This window comes from Boleophthalmus pectinirostris, unplaced genomic scaffold, assembly GCF_026225935.1.
Source record: "Boleophthalmus pectinirostris isolate CB_2022bp ecotype Guang Dong unplaced genomic scaffold, ASM2622593v1 HiC_scaffold_3, whole genome shotgun sequence".
NCBI lineage: Eukaryota > Metazoa > Chordata > Actinopteri > Gobiiformes > Gobiidae > Boleophthalmus > Boleophthalmus pectinirostris.
In genome coordinates, this window is record NW_026571299.1 from 144,832 (window position 1) to 152,331 (window position 7,500).

The window sequence follows — 7,500 nt, forward strand, 5'->3', positions numbered from 1 at the left end:
GGAGTACCTCCCTGGAGGACTGTGTTTCATGTGTTTCTCTCTGTAGGTGATGGAGTACCTCCCTGGAGGACTGTGTTTCATGTGTTTCTCTCTGTAGGTGATGGAGTACCTCCCTGGAGGACTGTGTTTCATGTGTTTCTCTCTGTAGGTGATGGAGTACCTCCCTGGAGGACTGTGTCTCATGTGTTTCTCTCTGTAGGTGATGGAGTACCTCCCTGGAGGACTGTTTCATGTGTTTCTCTGGATGTTTCTCTAGGGATGGAGTACCTCCCTGGAGGACTGTGTTTCATGTGTTTCTCTCTGTAGGTGATGGAGTACCTCCCTGGAGGACTGTGTTCTCATGTGTTTCTCTCTGTAGGTGATGGAGTACCTCCCTGGAGGACTGTGTCTCATGTGTTTCTCTCTGTAGGTGATGGAGTACCTCCCTGGAGGACTGTGTCTCATGTGTTTCTCTCTGTAGGTGATGGAGTACCTCCCTGGGGGGGACCTTCTGTCTGTGTTGAATCGTTATGAAGATTCGTTTGATGAGTCCATGGCTCAGTTTTATTTGTCTGAGCTCACAGAGGCCGTCCACACCCTGCACACGCTCGGATACGTGCACAGGTAACACTACGCACCTGTCTGCACCTGTCCCTCACCTGTCTGCACCTGTCTCTCACCTGTCTGCACCTGTCTGCACCTGTCTGTGTGTCAGGGATGTGAGGCCTGAGAACGTTCTGATCGATCGGACGGGACACGTCAAACTCACCGACTTTGGATCAGCGGCAAAACTCACCACCGACAAAACCGTGAGTCTGGATCAACCTCACCAACACCATGACCAACAACACCACCAACACCATGACCAACACCACCACCAACACCACCAACAACAACACCAACACCAACCTCACCAACACCATGACCAACAACACCACCAACACCATGACCAACACCACCAACAACAACACCATGACCAACACCACCAACACCATGACCACCAACACCAACCTCACCAACACAACACCAACCTCACCAACACCACCAACACCATGACCAACACCATGACCAACACCACCAACACCATGACCACCAACACCACCAACAACAACACCATGACCACCAACACCGTGACCAACAACACCAACACCAACCTCACCAACACAACACCAACACCACCAACAACACCAACACCATGATCAACACCACCAACACCATGACCACCAACACCAACACATGACCAACACCACCAACACCACCACACCAACCATGACCACCAACACCACACCAACACCAACCTCAACACCAACAACACCAACAACACCAACAACACCATGACCACCAACACCACCAACAACACCAACCTCACCAACACCACCAACACAACACCAACAACACCATGACCACCAACACCAACCTCACCAACACCAACGACACCAACACCAACCTCACCAACACCACCAACAACACCACCAACACCATGACCACCAACACCACCAACAACACCAACCTCACCAACACCACCAACACCATGACCACCAACACCAACCTCACCACCAACACCATGGTCAACACCACCTACACACCACCAACACCATAACCACCACCAACAACACCACCAACACCATGACCACCAACACCAACCTCACCAACAACACCAACAACACCAACCTCACCAACACCATGACCACCAACACCAACTCACCAAACACCATGATCAACACCAACAACACCAACCACCATGACCACCACACCACACCATGATCACCAACACCAACACCATGATCAACACCACCACCACCACACCATGACCACCACCACCAAACCACCACCACCACCACCAACAACACCACCAACACCATGACCACCACCACCACACCATGACCACCAACACCAACACCAACCACCACCAACACCATGATCACACCAACACCACCAACACCAACAACACCACCACACACAAAACCACCATGACCACCACCAACAACACCACCAACACCATGACCACCAAGACTAACAACACCACCAACACCATGATCAACACCACCACCAACAACAACACCTCCAACACCATGACCACCAACACTAACAACAACACCAACACCACCACCACCATGATCAACACCACCAATAACAACAACATCACCAACAACAACAACACCAACACCACCAACAACAACAACACCTCCAACACCAACCTCACCAACACCACCAACAACAACAACACCTCCAACACCAACCTCACCAACACCATGACCAACACCATGACCAACACCACCAACACCATGACCAACACCAACCTCACCAACACCATGACCAACACCACCAACACCATGACCACCAACACCACCAACACCATGACCAACAACACCAACACCATGACCAACACCACCACCAACACCATGACCACCAACACCATGACCAACACCACCAACACCATGACCAACACCAACCTCACCAACACCATGACCACCAACACCACCAACAACAACACCATGACTAACAACACCAACCTCACCAACACCACCAACGACACCAACAGCACCAACACAACACCAACACCACCAACACCATGACCAACACCATGACCAACACCAAGACCAACACCACCAACACCAACCTCACCAACACCACCAACACCTCCAACACCATGACCACCAACACCACCAACAACACCATGACCACCAACACCATGACCAACAACACCAACAACACCGACACCAACAACACCAACAACCTCACCAACACCAACACCATGACCAACACCACCAACACCATGACCACCAACACCACCAACAACAACACCATGACCACCAACACCATGACCAACAACACCGACACCAACAACACCACCAACAACACCAACAACCTCACCAACACCATGACCAACACCACCAACAACACCGACACCAACAACACCAACAACCTCACCAACACCATGACCAACACCACCAACACCATGACCACCAACACCGTGACCAACAACACCAACACCAACCTCACCAACACCACCAACGACGCCAACACCATGACCAACACCACCAACACCATGACCAACACCACCAACACCAACCTCACCAACACCACCAACACAACACCAACACCATGACCAACACCATGACCAACACCACCAACACCATGACCACCAACACCACCAACAACAACACTATGACCACCAACACCATGACCAACACCACCATGACCAACACCACCAACACCACACCAACCAACACAACCAAACACCAACACCATGACCACCAACACCCCACCAACACCAACACCACAACACCAAAACAACCAACAACACCATGACCAACACCACCCACCACCACACCAAACCAACACCAACCACCAACACCAACACCATCAACACACCACCAACCACCAACACCACCAACACCATGACACCAACACCACCAACACCACCAACACAAACACCACCGTGACCACAACATGACCTCACCAACACCACCACACACCACCAACACCATGACCACCAAACACCACCAACACCACCAACCACCAACACCATGACCACCAACACCATGACCAACAACACCAACCTCACCAACAACACCAACAACACCAACAACACCATGACCACCAACACCACCAACAACACCAACCTCACCAAACACCACCAACAAAACAACACCAAACAACACCATGACCACCAACACCAACCTCACCAACACCAACACACCAACACCACCAACCACCACCCAACACCACCACACCATGACCAACAACACCAACCTCACCAACACCACCAACACCATGACCACCAACACCAACCTCACCACCAACACCATGGTCAACACCACCAACACCATAACCACCACCAACAACACCACCAACACCATGACCACCAACACCAACCTCACCAACAACACCAACAACACCCAACCTCACCAACACCATGACCACCAACACCAACCTCACCAACACCACCATGATCAACAACACCAACACCATGACCACCACCAACACCATGACCACCACCAACACCATGACCACCAACACCAACAACACCACCAACACCATGATCAACACCACCAACAACAACACCAACACCAACACCATGACCACCACCAACAACACCACCAACACCATGACCACCACCAACACCATGACCACCAACACCAACAACACCACCAACACCATGATCAACACCACCAACAACAACACCACCAACACCAACACCATGACCACCACCAACACCACCACCAACACCATGACCACCAAGACTAACAACACCACCAACACCATGATCAACACCACCACCAACAACAACACCTCCAACACCATGACCACCAACACTAACAACAACACCAACACCACCACCACCATGATCAACACCACCAATAACAACAACATCACCAACAACAACAACACCAACACCACCAACAACAACAACACCTCCAACACCAACCTCACCAACACCACCACCAACACCATGACCACCAACACCACCAACACCATGATCAACACCACCAACAACAACAACACCTCCAACACCATGACCACCACCATGATCAACACCAACAACACCAACCTCACCAACACCACCAACAACAACAACACCTCCAACACCAACCTCACCAACACCACCACCAACACCATGATCACCAACACCAACACCACCACCACCAACAACAACACCTCCAACACCAACACCATGACCACCAACAACAACACCAACCTCACCAACACCACCAACAACAACACCAACCTCACCAACACCACCAACACCAACCTCACCAACACCATGATCAACGCCACCAACACCACCAACACCAACCTCACCAACACCAACAACACCTCCAACATTAACACCACCAACACCAACAACACCTCCAACACCAACACCTCCAAAACCAACACCTCCAACACCAACAACACCACCAACAACACCAACAACATCTCCAACACCAACCTCACCAACACCAACAACACCACCAACACCATGATCAACACCACCAACAACAACACCTCCAACACCAACACCATGATCACCACCATGATCACCAACAACAACAACACCACCAACCTCACCAACACCACCAACACCATGACCACCAACACCAACAACACCACCAACACCATGACCCACCCAACACCACCAACACAACACCAAAACCACAACAACCACCAACACCCAACAACACAACACACAACACCACAACAACACCCAACACAACACCAACACACACCCACCACCATCCACCATGACCAACACCACCAACACCTCCAACAACACCACGACCTCCACCATGACCAACACTACCACGACCTCCACCAACACCACACACACCACCATCTCCAGCACTGTGTGTTACTGTCGTCTCTTCCTCCTCTGATGTTTCTTCTTCTTCTCTCAGGTCTCCTCCTCTTCCTCCTGGTCGGTACCTGGTGGGAGTCTGGAGTTCTTGTCTCCGGAGGTGCTGTGTGTGTCGGGCCTCGTATGGGCCGGAGTGTGACTGGTGGTCTGTGGGAGTCGTGGCCTTTCACATGATCTACAGGAAGTCTCCTTTTAAGGGCGAGACGCCGAGCAAGACACGAGAAAACATCAGAGACTACCAGGTACGGCTCCCCCTGCAGGACGGAGATGGAGAGGAGGTGTCGATCTCCTCATGTCCTCCTCTCCTCTCCTCGTGTTCTCCTCCTGTCTTAGTCATGTTCTTGTATGTTCTCCTCATGTTCTTGTATGTTCTCCTCCTTGTGTTCTCCTCATGTTCTTGTATGTTCTCCTCCTTGTGTATGTTCTCCTCCTGTGTTCTCCTCATGTTCTTGTATGTTCTCCTCCTTGTGTTCTCCTCATGTTCTTGTATGTTCTCCTCTTCATGTTCTTGTATGTTCTCCTCCTTGTGTTCCTCATGTTCTTGTATGTTCTCCTCCTTGTGTCCTCCTCATGTTCTTGTATGTTCTCCTCCTCGTGTCCTCCTCATGTTCTTGTATGTCTCCTCCTTGTGTCCTCCTCATGTTCTTGTATGTTCTCCTCCTCGTGTCCTCCTCATGTTCTTGTATGTTCTCCTCCTTGTGTCCTCCTCATGTTCTTGTATGTTCTCCTCCTTGTGTTCTCCTCATGTTCTTGTATGTTCTCCTTGTGTTCTCCTCAGCGTTCCTTGAGGTTCCCGTCGGTTCCTCGTGTGTCGGACTCGTTCTCGGAGCTGCTCAGGGGTTTGCTATGTGGCCCCAGAGAGCGACTGGACTTTGAGGGTCTGCGCTGCCACCGCTTCTTCAGCTCCACCGACTGGAGCAACCTGAGGAAAGGTCAGACTCCAACTCCCATGATCCTCTGCTCTGATGTAGTTTATACAGAACTCCAGCTCCCATGATCCTCTGCTCTGATGTAGTTTATACAGAACTACAGCTCCCATGATCCTCTGCTCTGATGTAGTTTATACAGAACTCCAGCTCCCATGATCCTCTGCTCTGATGTAGTTTATACAGAACTCCAGCTCCCATGATCCTCTGCTCTGATGTAGTTTATACAGAACTCCAGCTCCCATGATCCTCTGCTCTGATGTAGTTTTTACAGAACTCCAGCTCCCATGATCCTCTGCTCTGATGTAGTTTTTACAGAACTCCAGCTCCCACAATCCTCTGCTCTGTTCTGTTCTGCTCTGTTGTTGTTTCCTGGAGTTGTGTTTTTGTTTCATTCACATGTTTCACACAAACACGACACATAACACGACAAAACACTCTGCTCCACCTTGTGATGTCATCATGTGGTGATTAGGGATGTGCAAAAATATTGAAATATCGATGTATGGTATTGTTTAATGTGATGCTGGTCTGTCGATATATTGCCAAGAATATTTGTACTAAATGACTTTTGTGTCAGAGCTGCACTTGTGTCGACATTTTTGATGTTTTGACTAAATTTGTGTTTTTCATTTTAACTTTGCTCAAACTGTTTGGACTGAAACGACTTTTAGTATCACAGCCACAATTTACTCTTTGTTTTTCACTGAACCGTATCGAATCGATTTGAAATATATCGTATCGAATCAAAAGTGCACAGTATCGAAAAGCGTATCGGATTGTGGCCTGTGTATCGTATCAGCAACAGGAAGTGCTCCACTGTGTTTTTAAACTCCACACACCTTCATCTGGAACATTTCAGTCGTGGAGGATCTCGACTCAACTAAAGAGAAAAGGAACTGAGCACTTGATGACATCACAAGGTGGAACAGAGAGTTTGGAGTTTTGGAGATGTAACAAACTCAGAATAAACAAACAAATAAACAAACACACAACTCTGAGTGTGACAGGAACAACACAACAACACAACTACAGAACATGTATTAAAGCTCAGAGAGTGTGTGTGTGTGTTGTGTGTGTATTGTGTGTGTGTTGTGTGTGTGTCTGTGTGNATATTTTCTGTTCTGCTTCACAAAGTTTCTGAACAATCTGTCTCCATGCATTTCTAAATTTCCTCTACATATAATCTCTAAACTCTACCAGCTTTTTTAGAGTCCTGTTTGGAAACTTGTGGTCAAATTTTTTCATTTCCAG

General features: G+C 49.3%; 1 pseudogene; it reads left to right on the forward strand.

Annotated features, from left to right (window-relative positions):
- Positions 1-6,317, forward strand: part of LOC129411088 (citron Rho-interacting kinase-like) — an 18,022-nt pseudogene extending 11,705 nt beyond the window's left edge.
- Positions 6,318-7,500: the final 1,183 nt, after the last annotated feature.